Source organism: Orcinus orca, chromosome 16 (assembly GCF_937001465.1).
Source record: "Orcinus orca chromosome 16, mOrcOrc1.1, whole genome shotgun sequence".
NCBI classification, from domain to species: Eukaryota; Metazoa; Chordata; class Mammalia; order Artiodactyla; family Delphinidae; genus Orcinus; species Orcinus orca.
The window spans coordinates 67,331,971-67,346,447 of record NC_064574.1 but is presented as its reverse complement, the minus strand read 5'-3'; positions in this window follow the sequence as shown (position 1 = coordinate 67,346,447).

Sequence of the window (14,477 nt, the reverse complement as noted above, 5' to 3'; positions counted from 1 at the left end):
CAACTAGGTAGCATCAGAGTCGGGATTTGAACCCAGAGTCAGTCTTAATCCAGAGCCTGTGCACTTCACTGCAGCAGAGTAATTTGTACAGTATGAATGATTTCAAGTTAAATTTTTAGAGCACATAAAACTATATATATATCCAAATCACTTTGCTGTATACCTGAAACTAACACAATATAAATCAACTGTACTTCAATTAAAAAAAAGATAGGTGGATTCATATATCTGCTTCTAAATTCAGTCTGTTGCATTATGTTGTTTAGTGGAAATAAATAAAGGAAATCCAGCCTCGTAATTTTACCCACCATTGCTTTTGTCAACCATTGCTTTCCTCAGTGCAAATGTCAATATGGTGACCAGGCAAGTGACATCTTAGTATTATTATGACAATATAATTATTATTGTATTTTTGACACACTCCCACTCCCCCCACCCCTCCACCAGAAGTCTGTGAGCCACACTTTGAAAACCATTAGTATAAAAACCACTAGGTTTGATAAACCTAGTATATCTAATATCAACAATTTCAATTGTTGTTGTTCAATTTCAATTGTGACCACTGAAATTGTTGATATTAGACTATTATTGACCTACAAAAGTGGCAACATCATATGGTTCCACCCAATGCGTGTTATTTTGGAGGGTTTTCCTTTTGGTTCCCACCCTGCTTCCCCGGCCACGCCCTGTTGTAGAACATCACTGGGTGCATCTCCTCTGGGACTGTGTTGCTGTGCGCGGCTTTGTACAAACGATACGTCTTTCTTTATGTCATGATTTCCAGTGGGGGGGGGGGAGCTGGAGTTTGGGGGGTGTATAGGAACTACGAACTGGTTGATGTTAGGCTGACATATTTTAAAGTATGTATTTTAAGCAGTTGTGAACATGGAGAGGGGTGTTCTCAGAGCTGGCTGAAGGACGTCAGAAAGTCCACGTGGACTTCTGTCAGGTGTTTAGAACTATGGATCATTTGGCAAAAAAACAAAACCAAAAACCTTTCTCTAGACAAAGACATGTGGGCTGAGTTATGGCACAGTTGGATGCATTCACGTCTGGATAGATTCATGAGTGGTTTGGGAGGTAAGTGACCCCTAAAATGTTCTATTGAATATTTATATACTATTGTGGAAGAATAGTCCTCCTGCTTTCTTTAGTCAAGTTAGTGCAATTCTAGGAGATGATGAGATAGGAAAAGGGATCCAAGATCAGTCAAGCCAGCCCTGGGGATCAGTGGGGTGTTAAATGCCGTTCTTTATAACCACTATTTAAACAATACATTGTATAGATGATAAGGCGATTATTCTTTTCATTTCCCCCTAAGGAGGGGGTCACTGAGCATCCATTCGTTCTACTTTAGGTAACTGCCTGTGACTTAGTTCTGGGGTCACCACCCCTTCCTCACTCCTACTCCATATTTTGATCCTGGTGATGCCTATTTCATGTATCACCGCCCCATTCAGGGTTGATACTACCCCAGCCTAGAAATCACACATTGTATTCCTCTTGGGATGTTGATTGGTTCAAAGGAGGGAATGAGACACAACTCAAAGTTAACCGTAGTCAATGAAACTCTACACAGGGACTTTCTCTTTGGACTCTTAGGGAGTCCCACCTGCTTCCGAGTGGTTCAGATACGGAGCTGCATCTGGGAAGAGGCTGCATGAGAATGAATCCCATCCAGAGAGAAGACAGAGAGGAACTAGGTCCCAGTTTCATCGTCTGACCCACATGAAGCCATACCTGTCCCACCCCTGGACATTTCAGGGGCATGAGGCTATACATTTCCTTTCTGCTAAGCCGTCTTGGGTTGGGGTGTCTGTTGCTTGCAACTAAAGACTCCTAAGTGATTCTGGTGAAAATTTTATCCAAACTACAAAAGAAGGAAGTCAGGAGGGACAGTTACAGAATCCTGACATCTGGAATGTCAGGTTCCAAACTAAGATAAACTACAACAAGCAGAGACGTAAAGTCCTGCAGTTAGGCTCAGTCGGACAAATTCTGTGCTTAAGTACAGAATGGGAAGCCATGGCTTGGGACCTGTGCCACCCCCTGAGATATAGAGCCTCTTAGAGATGCAGCACCACCTGCAGGTCTGGAGGCCCTGGGCGCTGGGTCTCTGGCTTTGTTGGCAAAATCCTTATCTGGGTCCATTGATCAAGGTGGGCCCCTGGATCTTCAGTTTCATTCCCCCAGGCCACAGCAAGCTTGGGTGTTCCTCTTCTCTGACCACAGCTTACCAGCTTACACCATGCCTGTCCTTTCTGTTATTCCACTTTCTCTCCCTGGGATAGCCCCCCTTGGCTTTCCCTTCCCCCGCATTACTACTACTAATACTGAACTGTGGTACTGTTTGCCAGGCACCTTGCTATGTCTCTATCCTCCCAAACAATCTTATGAGGTAGGTTCTATTTTTGTTCCCATTTTACAGATAAAGAAACAGACTTGCTGATGTCAAGGATCTTCGCCCAAATAGCAGCAAAGCCAGGTCTCTCTGTAACCAAAGTCCATGTTCTTAAGCATTTTCTTAAACTGCAGATTTGTAAACAGTAGGGTGTGTGTGTGGGGGGGGAGGGGGAATGGAGGAAATCCAGTTTTCAAACATGTTTTGTAAGATCACGTGGTATTTAAAAAATTTTTTGAACCAATGTTTAAAAGTCAGAGAAGAGCTCATAAAAATCAGCTTCCTGATTCTCTGGAAAATAAGCAGTCAGGAGGTCTGGGGACAACAGGGCTTCCATTCCTGCTTGGTCTAAGTGACCTGGAGCTGGGTGGCAGCTGAATGGACCTGTGACTCCCCACTCCTGCAGTGGCCAGAGTCCCCACACCCAGCCTGCCTGCACGTTGATGCCCCACGGACATTTGAGAGTGGAGCCTCCGCTCTCAGCACCACCAGGCCTCCTTAGCTTGGTCTTCCCCGCTCCCCGGCCAGTCTTCCACAAAAGCCTCCAGCCCCTGCCAAGCTTGGCGCTTTCCACTTTGTTCCCAGAAGTCCAACCACAGAGGCCAGATCACACAGGGCACAGCCAGGCTGGCGCTCAGGGCTCACCTGGTCATTTGGAGCACATACCTTTCCATTTTTCTCTCCCTCCTGGCCTAGATGAAAATTTTAATCAGCTTCTGCGGTTTTGACCTGAGGAAAAGGAAGATCTGGGAACAAACTTTGCAACTTTGCTATTGAGGTTTTCAGTTGCATCCAGGAACCTTGAGAAAGGTCAGGTTGCAGCTTGGTGACTTTAAAACACTCGAATATTCTTACAATCTAGTCAGGGAAGACAGACAATAAACGAGACAAAGAAGCTTTTCGATGGTATAACTGCTGTGGAGAAAAAGAACGGAGGCCAAAGGGGATGGGGTGAGAATTCCCCGGCAGTTCAGTGGTTAGGACTCTGTGATTCTGCTGCAGGGGGCATGAGTTGATCCCTGGTCGGGGAACTGAGATCCTCAAGCCTAAAGAGGTGAGGAAGCCAGCCCTGCTGGTACCTGGGAGAAAAATGTACCAGGCAGAGGAACAAGTGCAAAGACCCTGAGGCAGAGCATGCCTGGTGTGTTTGAAGAGCAGTGAGGGTGCCAGTGTGTCTGTAGTGGATGTGAACAGGAAGACAGTAGGAGGGAGATTCAGAAAGTTCCCATGGGGTGTGGAAACAGAACACAGGGCAGGGCCTTGTAGGCCAGTGTAGGGACTTTGGTCTTGAAGCACCGAGATGAGGGCCTTTCGAGCATTTGGGGTGATGTAACCTGATCAAAAAATTTTTAATGTATTTTTTTACTGTGATAAAATACACATAACAATATTTATCATTTTAAAGTTTACAGTTCGGTAGCATTAAGTACATGCACATTGTTGTTCAACCATTACCACCACCCATCTCCAGAACTTTTTCTCATCTTCCCAAACTGAAATTCTGTACCCATTGAATAATAACTAACCAGCCTCCCCTCCTCCCAGCCCCTGGTACTCCATATTCTACTCTCTGTCTGTATGAGTTTCACTATTCTAGGTACTTCATTTAAGTGAAATCATACAGTATTTGCCTTCTTGGGTCTGGCGTATTTCATGTCTTCAAGACTCTTTCGTGTTGTAGCATGTGACAGAAAGTCCTTCCTTTTTAAGGCTGAGTAATATTCCAGTGTAAGTGTGTATGACATTTGTTTATCCATCCATCCACTGATGGACGTTTGTGTTATTTCCTCCTTTTGGTTATTGTAAATACTGTTGCAGTGAACACGAGTGTACAAATATCTGTTCAACTCCCTGCTTTCAATTCATTTGGGTGTATCTGACCGAAAGTTGAAAAGACTCACTTTATAAGAAGGGTGGCAATGGCTGAAGCAGGGACCAGGGTGAGAGCTGTGGAGGGGGTGAGAAGCAGTTAGATTCTGGATATATTTTTCAGGGATAGCAGACATAATTTGCTAGGGGATCAGGTGTGGGGTGTGAGAGAATTTAGGACCAAGTCTTCCCAGACAACCCAGTACTTAATGAGTATCTTCACTTTTGAAGCTATTTAAGCAAGTTACAGAATAATGCCTGCCATATAACATTATTTACATAAAAACTATATAAAATAATAGGATACATTTTAATGAGCACATATAAGTTGATGTAAATGCAGAGACAGAGCTCTAGAAGGATACATATCAAGTTGTTGACCGTGGTTACCTCTAGAATGAAAGAGAGGAAGCAGAGGTGAGGGGGGTCAAGGAGAACCTCATCTTCAGCTGTGTTCCCTTTTTAAAATAAAAAATATATTCATATAACACTTGTGTAATTAAAAACTTTAAAAACCCTAATAAATAGTGTTTACACTTTAAAAAGAATAGAAGGGGTTTGGTTTAATTTAGGACCAAGTTCTCCCAGCCAATTGGGTGTTGAATGAATCAGATTCACTTTTTTTAAAAATTAATTTTTATTAATTAATTGTAAAGTATGGCTGCTTTACAATGCTGTGTTAGCCTCCACTGAACAACAAAATGAATCAGCCCTACACATACAGACATCTCTTCCTTTTTGGACTTCCCTCCCATTTAGGTTACCACAGTGCCTTAGGTAGAGGTCCCTGTGGTATACAGTACGTTCCCATCAGCTGTCTATTTTATATGTAGTATCAATAATGTATATGTGTCGATCCCAGTCTCCCAATTCCTCCCACCTCACCCCTTTCCCCCTTGGTATCCATACACCCGCTCTCTTTGTCTGTGTCTCTACTGAGTCAGATTCACTTTTGAAGCTATTTAATTGCTACTGACGTGGCCCGAATCACTGGTTCATGCTGGGAAGGAAAATAGGAGACTTTCATTTGGCTCGGTCTACTGAAAGTGAAAACCTTTCTAGCTAGCATGGGCCCAGAGCCCAGGACCGGCCAGGCAGCCTTAGAGAAGTCAGCAAAAATTGAAGTGTAATCACGTAAGTAACAATAATCATTTCAACAACATAAAATAGCAGGAACAACCGCTTACACTTAGGTAGCACTTGCAGTGCTGGCCACTGCTCTAAACATTTTACATGTACTAACTCACAATAGCCCAGGGAGGGAGATATTACTATCACCCTCATTTTACAAGGGGGAAATGGAAGCGTACATATTTCCACTGGTTGCACATTCTGGAGATCAAATTCATCTCCTGTTTCTCCCTTGCCTGTTTCTTGCCTCTTTTCTTCACTTCTGAGGTTTGGATCATATTGAAAGGCTTAGTACTGATGTAACAAACAATGAAGCTGTGGAGATGCCTACAGCAGGTCAGTTTCATTCTTGCTTCCCTGGCATGTTGGCACATAGTCTCCACACAGCTGACAGAATAATCCTTTTATCCTTTACTAATCCACATCATATGAAATAAACAAAAAAATGAAACCTAGAAGTCACCTTGGAAGATGCTGGATGTGGCAGGATGACTCTGAGATGGCCCCCAAGTTTCCTCTCCTAATGTTAACTCCCTTGTGTAATCCCCTCCCCAACCACGTAAGTGATATCAGAATCAAATATCTCCCCAGCTGAGCCTTCTGGTGAGACCACAGCCCAACCAACACCTTGATGGTAGCCTCATGAGGGACCCTGCAACAGAGGACCCAGCTAAGCCATGCTGGGATTCCTGACCCACAGAAACTGTGAGATAATAAATGTGTGCTGTTTTAAGCCACTAAATGTGGTAGTCTGTTTTGTGGCACTAGAAAACTAATAGGCTAGAGAGGCAATTCATTATTTTGAGAAGATATAAATAAAGGAAAAGAGTCAAGCATGTATTCTGCCTGTCCTATACAGGGTAACCAAATAGGTGATGTGAGGAAATTTTCATATATATATTCCAGCTAATTAAAGAAAGAAAAAAAAAATGTCAGCACTTTGAAACTTCTAATGAGGGACTTCCCTGGTGGCGCAGTGGTTAAGAATCCACCTGCCAATGCAGGGGACACGGGTTCAATCCCTGGTCCGGGAAGATCCCACATGCTGCGGAGCAACTAAGCCTGTGCGCCACAGCTACTGAGCCTGCGCTCTAGAGCCTGTGAGCCACAACTACTGAAGCCCGTGCACCACAACTACTGAAGCCCGCACACCTAGAGCCCGTGCTCTGCAACAAGAGAAGCCACCGCAATGAGAAGCCCACGCACCACAACGAAAAGTAGCCTCTGCTCGCTGCAATTAGAGAAAGCCCACGCACAGCAACAAAGACCCAATGCAGCCAAAAATAAATAAATAAATAAATGTTTAAAAAAAAAAGAAACTTCCAATGAATTAGTGGATCTAGGCAAAAGTCATTTATGGCTGCTTATATCATGAGATAAAGGACAATCAAACAGTATACACCTCTTGATGAAAGTACCCAAAATCATCTATGAAGTATTCTTGCCAGAAAAAAAGGACCTTTAGTCTGATTAGGTCTCTCTATATAACTACGAATTTACAAGAAATCCAGGGAACAGAGGAACTTGTTAAATAACACCATGGGGATATAACCAGTGAAATTCAGATGGTGGGAAACTCTATAGGACGAATGACCTAGTTTCAACAGATTGAAAGAAACAAATAGAGATTGAGGAGAACCCTAGAGATCAGAAGAGACTTAAGAGCTATTTAAACAGTTGTAATTCATGAATCTTACTTGGATGCTGCATCAGGCAAGTGCATCGGCACCATTTTTCCAACAGCATATGCTCACTTTGTGTCTCTGAGTCATATGTCAGTAATTCTTGCAATATTTCAAACTTTATTATTATTATATTATTATGGTGATCTATGATCAGTGATCTTTGATGTTACTACTACAACTCGCTGAAGGCTCAAATGATGGTTAGCATTTTTTAGCAATAAAGTATTTTTTAATTAAGCTATGTACATTGTTTTATTATACATAATGCTATTGCATACCTAATAGACTATAGTAAAGTATAAACATAACTTTTATATGCAGTGAGAAACTAAAGCATTTGTGACTTGCTTTATTGTGATATTTGCTTTATATTCACAGTGATCTGGAATCCAAACCTTGCAATATGTCCGAGGTATGCTTGTATACAAAAATATTTAGAGGTGAAATGATAAGATGTCTGGGATTTGCTTCAAAATAATCCATTTGGGTGGTGTGGGAGATATAGATGAAATAAGATTGATCATGAATTGATCATGGTGAAACTGCATGGTGAGTACTTGTGTGTTCATTATACTATTTTCTCTATTTTTTGTATGTTTATAAATTTCCATAATAATAATTTTCAGAAAATCTAAGTAAAATCTAGTGTTTTCCATTTCAGAATAAGAGCTGAAATGGCCTGTAAGTTTCCCCATCACCTGCAACCCTCCATCCCCTTTGCTATTTTCTCTGAGCTCATCTCCTACCGTTGTCCCCTTTGTTCTTCCATGTGACCCTCACTAGCCTCCTTGTTGCTTCTTGAATACCCCCAGCCTGCTCCTACCTCAGGGCCTTTGCACTTGCCATTCCGTCTTGCTCCTCTATCAGGTATCCCAGGGCCTGCTTTTCTCACTTCTCTTAGGTCACTGTTTAAATGCCAACCCTAGGGGTGGTCTTCCTTGATTATCCCACATAAAATAGCAATATCTACCACATATAGATTTTCTTGCCCTATTTTTCTCCTCTCCAACGGGATGTAATTCCAGGAAGGTGAGGACTTAAAAAAAAAAATCAATGACTATAGCACCAATGCCTAGATCAGTGCTTGACATATTACTATTTGTGGAATTAATGAATGCTTGTTTAACCCCCACTTGTCTTTTGCTATTTATTATGAGTAATTTCAAATGTACAGAAAAGTAGAGAGAATCACATGTAATAAACATCTCCTAGATATAATACTTGTGAACATTTGCCATGTTTGCTTCATCTCCTTTCCCTTTTTTGGCTGAAGTATTTTAAAGGATTTATAGTCAACATGACATTTCATCGCTAAATACTTCAGTATTCATCTTTAAAAAAATGAGACACTTCTTTACTTTGCCACAATACTGTTATAACACCAGCAAAATGAACCCCAAATCCATAGTACCATCAAATTCCTCCATATCCACATTTCCCCAATCGCCTCCAAAAGGCCTTCAAACCAGGACCCAGTCAAGATCCTCAAATTGCATATGATCACTTCTCAGAATCTCTAAGTCTAGAACCACCTCTCCTCTCATGTCTCCTCCCTTTTTTCGAGGTCCATTGTCTTATTGGTGCAACACCCTACCTTCTTGGCTTTTTCTGATTGCTTCCTCATGATGTATTTAACTAGTCCCTCAATTTCCTGTAAAGTAGAAGCCAGATCTAAAGCCTTGATCAGATTTTAGCTTAACATTTTTCGCAATAATTCTTCCCAGGTGGTGCTGTGAGCGTCCTCTGCTGACTCACACCAGAAGGCTCATGACTGGGTGTCTCAAGAGTGAAGCTAAGATTGTTCAGTGGGTTTAGGTGGTGACAACCTGATCTCTCCGTTGTGAAGTTGTTTCTTCTGCTATAATCAGCTCTATGGGTTGATGATTTGGCACCTTGTGAATATCCAGTCTTCCTTGAACCTTTCACCCCGTAGTTTCAGCATCCATCGCTAATCATTGCCTGAGTCAATTATTTCCTTCAGGGCTGCAAAATCGAATGCAGTCCTTCCTTCAACATTTATGAGCTGGCATTCTGTAAAGAAGAGCTTCTTTCCCTCATTGACTAGGGCAGAATAAATTATTTCCCTCTAATTACAACTTTTTTAGGGTAAGGATTTAATGCAATAGCTGCCTCCAATGGTGACAAATTAGTTCTTTCTATTCTGCTTTTTCTCTCTCTCTTTGTTTTTGTTTGTTTGTTTATCATTATAAACTCATTGACCTTTAAAAATAGAGTTAGGGACTTCCCTGGCGGTCCACTAGCTAAAGACTCCACACTCCAATGCAGGGGGCCTGGGTTTGATCCCTAGTCGGGGAACTAGATCCTGCATGCATGCTGCAACTAAAAGTCTGCATGCTGCAACTAAGAAGTCCGCATACCACAACGGAGATCCCACGTGCCGCAACTAAGGCCCGGTGCAGCCAAAATAATTAATTATTAAAAATAGAGTTAAGTGTTTCATTCAAATGCATTCACTAATTTAAAAAAACTTTTTATTTTAGACTAGTTATAGATTTACAGAAAAGTTGCAAAGATAGTACAGAGAGTTCACACATCCAGTTTCCCTATAATATAATGCAATGTAATAATATCTTACATTTCCATGATTTGTTTGACAAAACTGAGAAACCAACATTGGTACATTACTATTAACTAAACTCCAGACTTTATTTAGATTTTACTAGTTTTTCCATGAATGTCCCTTTTCTGTTTCAGGATTCAGTCTAGGATCACTCATCCATTCTTTCTTTTTGATGCTTAAAGATGACCCAATATAAGTAAACAGGAGCCTGTTGAGGCTGGGTCCATGTCCTCTTGACATGACTATGGTCCCAACTAGTCTTTGTTAAGCTGCTTTCTGGCCCAGCAGGATGTCCCAAGCTCAGATGGATCTGACTTCTTTCCCAACTTTTAAAAAGTGGTAGGTTTAACATGAAAGTCAGGATTTTCAGCGCTCCCCGCAAAGTCAGAAGATCTGGCAACAGTGAACTCGCATTCCCGCTTGGCAGAAACCGGCCGCAGCTTAGCAGGGCCACCCCATTTAGACAGGGTGTGCACACCCAAGCTTGACACAAGTCTCCCCATCCCCCAGGACCGGTTCTGGCCATGCCGTTATGCAAGCCGCCTGGCTTCTGCAGCATGTGAGCTGCTCCCTCTGGGTTAAGAACACAGACTTTGGTGTCTGCCTGCCCTTCCTCCTCCCTCCCATCTTTCCTATTTATGAAGTGGCTTCTGCGTGCGAAGCACGATGTGAGATGCTGGGGTTCTAAAGGCAGATGAGACACATATGCAGGTCATTGGCTTGGGTGATCTTAGAGCCACTCCTTGACCTTCTCCTGCAAACTACATTTCCCAGGAGCCACTGCCACTCACTGGCTGGCTGGTTTCCAGCTAAACTGAGCCAAAAAGAGGCACTGGCAGGAGATTGGATGGTGGATAAAGGGAGGAGCTAGGGCCTCTTCCCAACTTCAGGGAGTGTTTTCCAGCAGAGGCTACATCTCCTCCATGGTTTAGCTCATCACTGGGTATCCCCTGCTGTTACTCTAGTTCCTCCTGGATGGCCCCAGAGAGGGACACCAACCCCTCTGTGTGCCCCAGCAGTGACAGCAGCTTCCTGCTGTCACTCAGCCCAGGGTGGCTTCACCATCTCCTATTTGGCTTCTCAGCTGTTGGCTCATTTGTGTAATCAATTCCTTGTATGAAGTTCCCTCTGTTTGAAATAACTGGAATGGTTTGTGTTTTTCTCATACAACAGGCCTGGCCCGTGACCTCATGGAACACATACTGGTTCTTTTTCTTTATCTGCGTTTACTTGCTTTGTGACTCTTGGCAAATTACTCAATCTCTCTTAGCTTTGTTCGGTCTTCCTATCAGGAAAATAGGGTAATAGTGGTACTCCCCTCATATCATTGTCGTGAGGATTAAATGCAATGATGCATAGAAAGTGGTTAACTCAGTCTCTGGAACCTAATATTAAGTGTTAAAAAATGCTACCTAGTGGGTGGAGTGGGAGGAAGGGGGAAATTAAAAAAAAAGCTACCTATTATTCTAGGCTGCACGGTACGAAGTGTTCCTGCCCCCACCGGGAGACAGCCATGGACTTCTTCCTCTGTGGCTCCATAGACATGCAGCTACTGTTTATTGGGCACCTACTATTTCCAAGGTCTTAACTTATTTACTCTTGATAAATATCTCTAAGGTGTAGGTATTACCCTTCTCCCCATTTTCCAGATGAGGAAATCAAAGCGCAGAGAGGTTGAATAACTTGCTCAAGTTCTCATAGAAGAGGAGGCATGATGTGAACCTGTGTGGGCTACCTCTGGAGCCCATGCCTTTAACCTGCCCTGTAAACTTCCTCAATATGCTGCCCTCCATTGTTACAGCAGGTAAGAAAGCATCTCTCCCCTCAGATAGCTCACAGCCCAGCTGGAGAGACAGGTTCATTCATCACTAGGCACAATGCAGTGGGATACATACTAATCATTCTTTGTGTGCTTGTTCATTCAGTCATTCAGTCATTCAGCAAACTCTGGGCATCAATTATGTACCAGTCTGTGCTAAAGGCTGGTGAGGAGGCTCAAGGTGGTTTGGGGGACCCAGACTTCCACACCTTCTCTAGCTGCTGAGTGCAGAGTGGTAAAATGGGAGGCTTCTGACATTTCCTTTATTTATTTATTAACATTTTATTGGAGTATAATTGCTTTCCAGTGGTGTGTTAGCTTCTGCTGACATTTCCTTTTTTTATTCCTCCAAAGCACAGCACTTTAGAGTCAGACATATCTGAGTTTTCCTCGTGCTTCTTGATTTACTTGCTGTGTGACCTCATGCAGATTACTTAACTTCTCTGTGCTTGTTTATACATGTAAAACTGGGGCTAGTAATGATAATAATGATAACTCGCATGCTTAATGTTAAGGCACAAAGAGATGATAAATGCAAAGGTCTTAGCTGAGTACTGGGCACACAAGAAGGGCTTAATTATCAGTTGTTACTACTGTTTGTTGATAATGGTTGTTAATTGCCCATAACCACCAACAATGGAAGACTGTTGCTCTAAATACTACATCCCTTAGTTTGGCAAAGTTTTGCTGGTCTAACAAACCAGATGCATTCCTTCTGGCTTTTCAACTGACAAGTCTCAGCAGGATGAGAACAATGCTAGTAGGCATGACAGACAAATCATTAGCAAAGACAGAAAGTCAGCTGTTGTTTTCCAGGTGTTGCATAGGAGAGAGCTTTAAGTTCTGTAGCCTTCCCCCACCCTGCCAGAGAGCCCAGCCCTGCCTGGCTCCAGCTCAGTCATGCCTGGATGGGTTTAAAGAGCCACACAGAGTGAAGTAAGTCAGAAGAGCAAAAACAAATGCCGTATGCTAACGCATATATACGCAACTTTAAAAAGCGGTACTGATGAACCTAGTGGCAGGGCAGGAATAAAGACGCAGACGTAGAGAACGGACTTGAGGGCACGGTGCGGGGGGGTGGGGGGGGAAGGGTAAGCTGGAATGAAGTGAGATAGTGACATGTACATATATATACTACCAAATGTAAAATGGATGGCTAGTGGGAAGCTGCTGCATAGCACAGGGAGATCAACTCGATGCTTTGTGACCACCTAGAGGGATGGGATAGGGAGGGTGGGAGGGAGACGCAAGAGGGAGGGGATATGGGGATATGTGTATACATATAGCTGATTCACTTTGTTGTACAGCAGAAACTAACACGACACTGTAAAGCATTTATACTCCAATAAAGATATGAAAAAAAAAAGAGCTATAACCCCTTCTAATGCAGAAGGTATGAATTTCACTCCACAAACCTGGATCTGTGATACATAACATCGTTTACTGTAACCATGTCATTCCTATTTCTGGCTTCTTCTTCCAGGAAATAGAAACTTAGTAGTAGCCAATTCCAAGTCTAAAGATGAGCTATATGCTGAAGATTCGTAAATATCTCCTGCATCTTTCCTGAAATCCAAGCACACATCTATCTGTCTACTTGACAATCTCACTTGTTCAATAGGCATCTCCAAATTAATAACCAGTCAAAACTGAACACTGACATTTCCTCCCCAACCTCGCTCCTCCTACAGTCTTCGCCATCTCAGTGATGGCAACCCCATTCTTCAAGTTTTCAGACCAAAGACATCAGAGTCATTTAAAAAAAAAATTTTTTTTATTGCGGTGAAATTCACATAACATAAAATTAACCATTTTCGAGTGAACAATTCAGTGGCATATAATTCATTCACAGTATCAAGGAACCACTACGTCTATCTAATTCCAAAATATTTTTATCAACCTGTAAGAAAACCCATACCCATTAAGCAGCCGCTCCCCTTTCTCCATCTTCCCCTAACCCCCGGCAACTACTAATCTACTTTCTGTCTCTACGGATTTACCTATTCTGAGTATTTTGTATAAATGAAATCATGTAATATGTGGCCTTCTGTGTCTGGCTTTTTTTTGTTTTTAACATTTATTTATTTATTTATTTGGCTGTGCGGGGTCTTCGTTGCGGCACGCGGGATCTTCATCATGGCGTGTGAACTCTTAGTTGCGGCATGTGGGATCTAGTTCCCTGACCATGGATAGAAACCCTGGCCCCCTGCATTGGGAGCGTGGAGTCTTAGCCACTGGACCACCAGGCAAGTCCCTGGGTCTGGCTTTTTTTCACTAACAAACCGTTTTTGAGGTTCATGCATGCTGTAGCGTGTACCAGTACTTCATTCCCTTTTATGGCTGAAGAATATTCTGGAGACAGTCTTGATGCCTCTGTCTTACACTCCACAACCAACCAGCTAAGTAATCTGGTTGTCTACTTTCAAAATATTTCTTTTCTTTCTTTCTTTCTTTTTTTCTGGCCATGCCACACAGCTTGGCTTGCAGGATGTTAGTTCTCCAAGTCCGTGCCCCCTGCCATGGAAGCACAGAGTCCTAACAAAACTGGACCTCCAGGGAATTCCCCCGAATACTTCTAGAATGGATTCACTGCTCGCTGTCTCTACTGTACCCTCAATACACAGGACCATCTCTCTCCTACCTCAGGCCCTTTGTACTCAGGCTCTTTCTGGAACATTCGACTGTGGTTTTCGGCCCTTAATTTTCTTTACCTCTCTGCGAGTTTTACCCTGTTGACCACTCACCCCTTCATGAAATTGTTTCTGTTCTTGCATTTCATGATGCCATGTCCTCATTTTCTTTTGTCCCTGTGTACCTGGCTGTTTCCTCTCAGATGCCTGTATGAGCTCCACTTCTTCCGTGCACCCCTTAAATGTTGGCATTTCACAGGGTTTCATGCAAGTCCTCTTCTCTCCTTTCTCCTCTCCCTGGAGTGAGCTCATGAATACACCATCAGCCTAAATCCTTTTCTTAATCTAGACTCATAGTAAT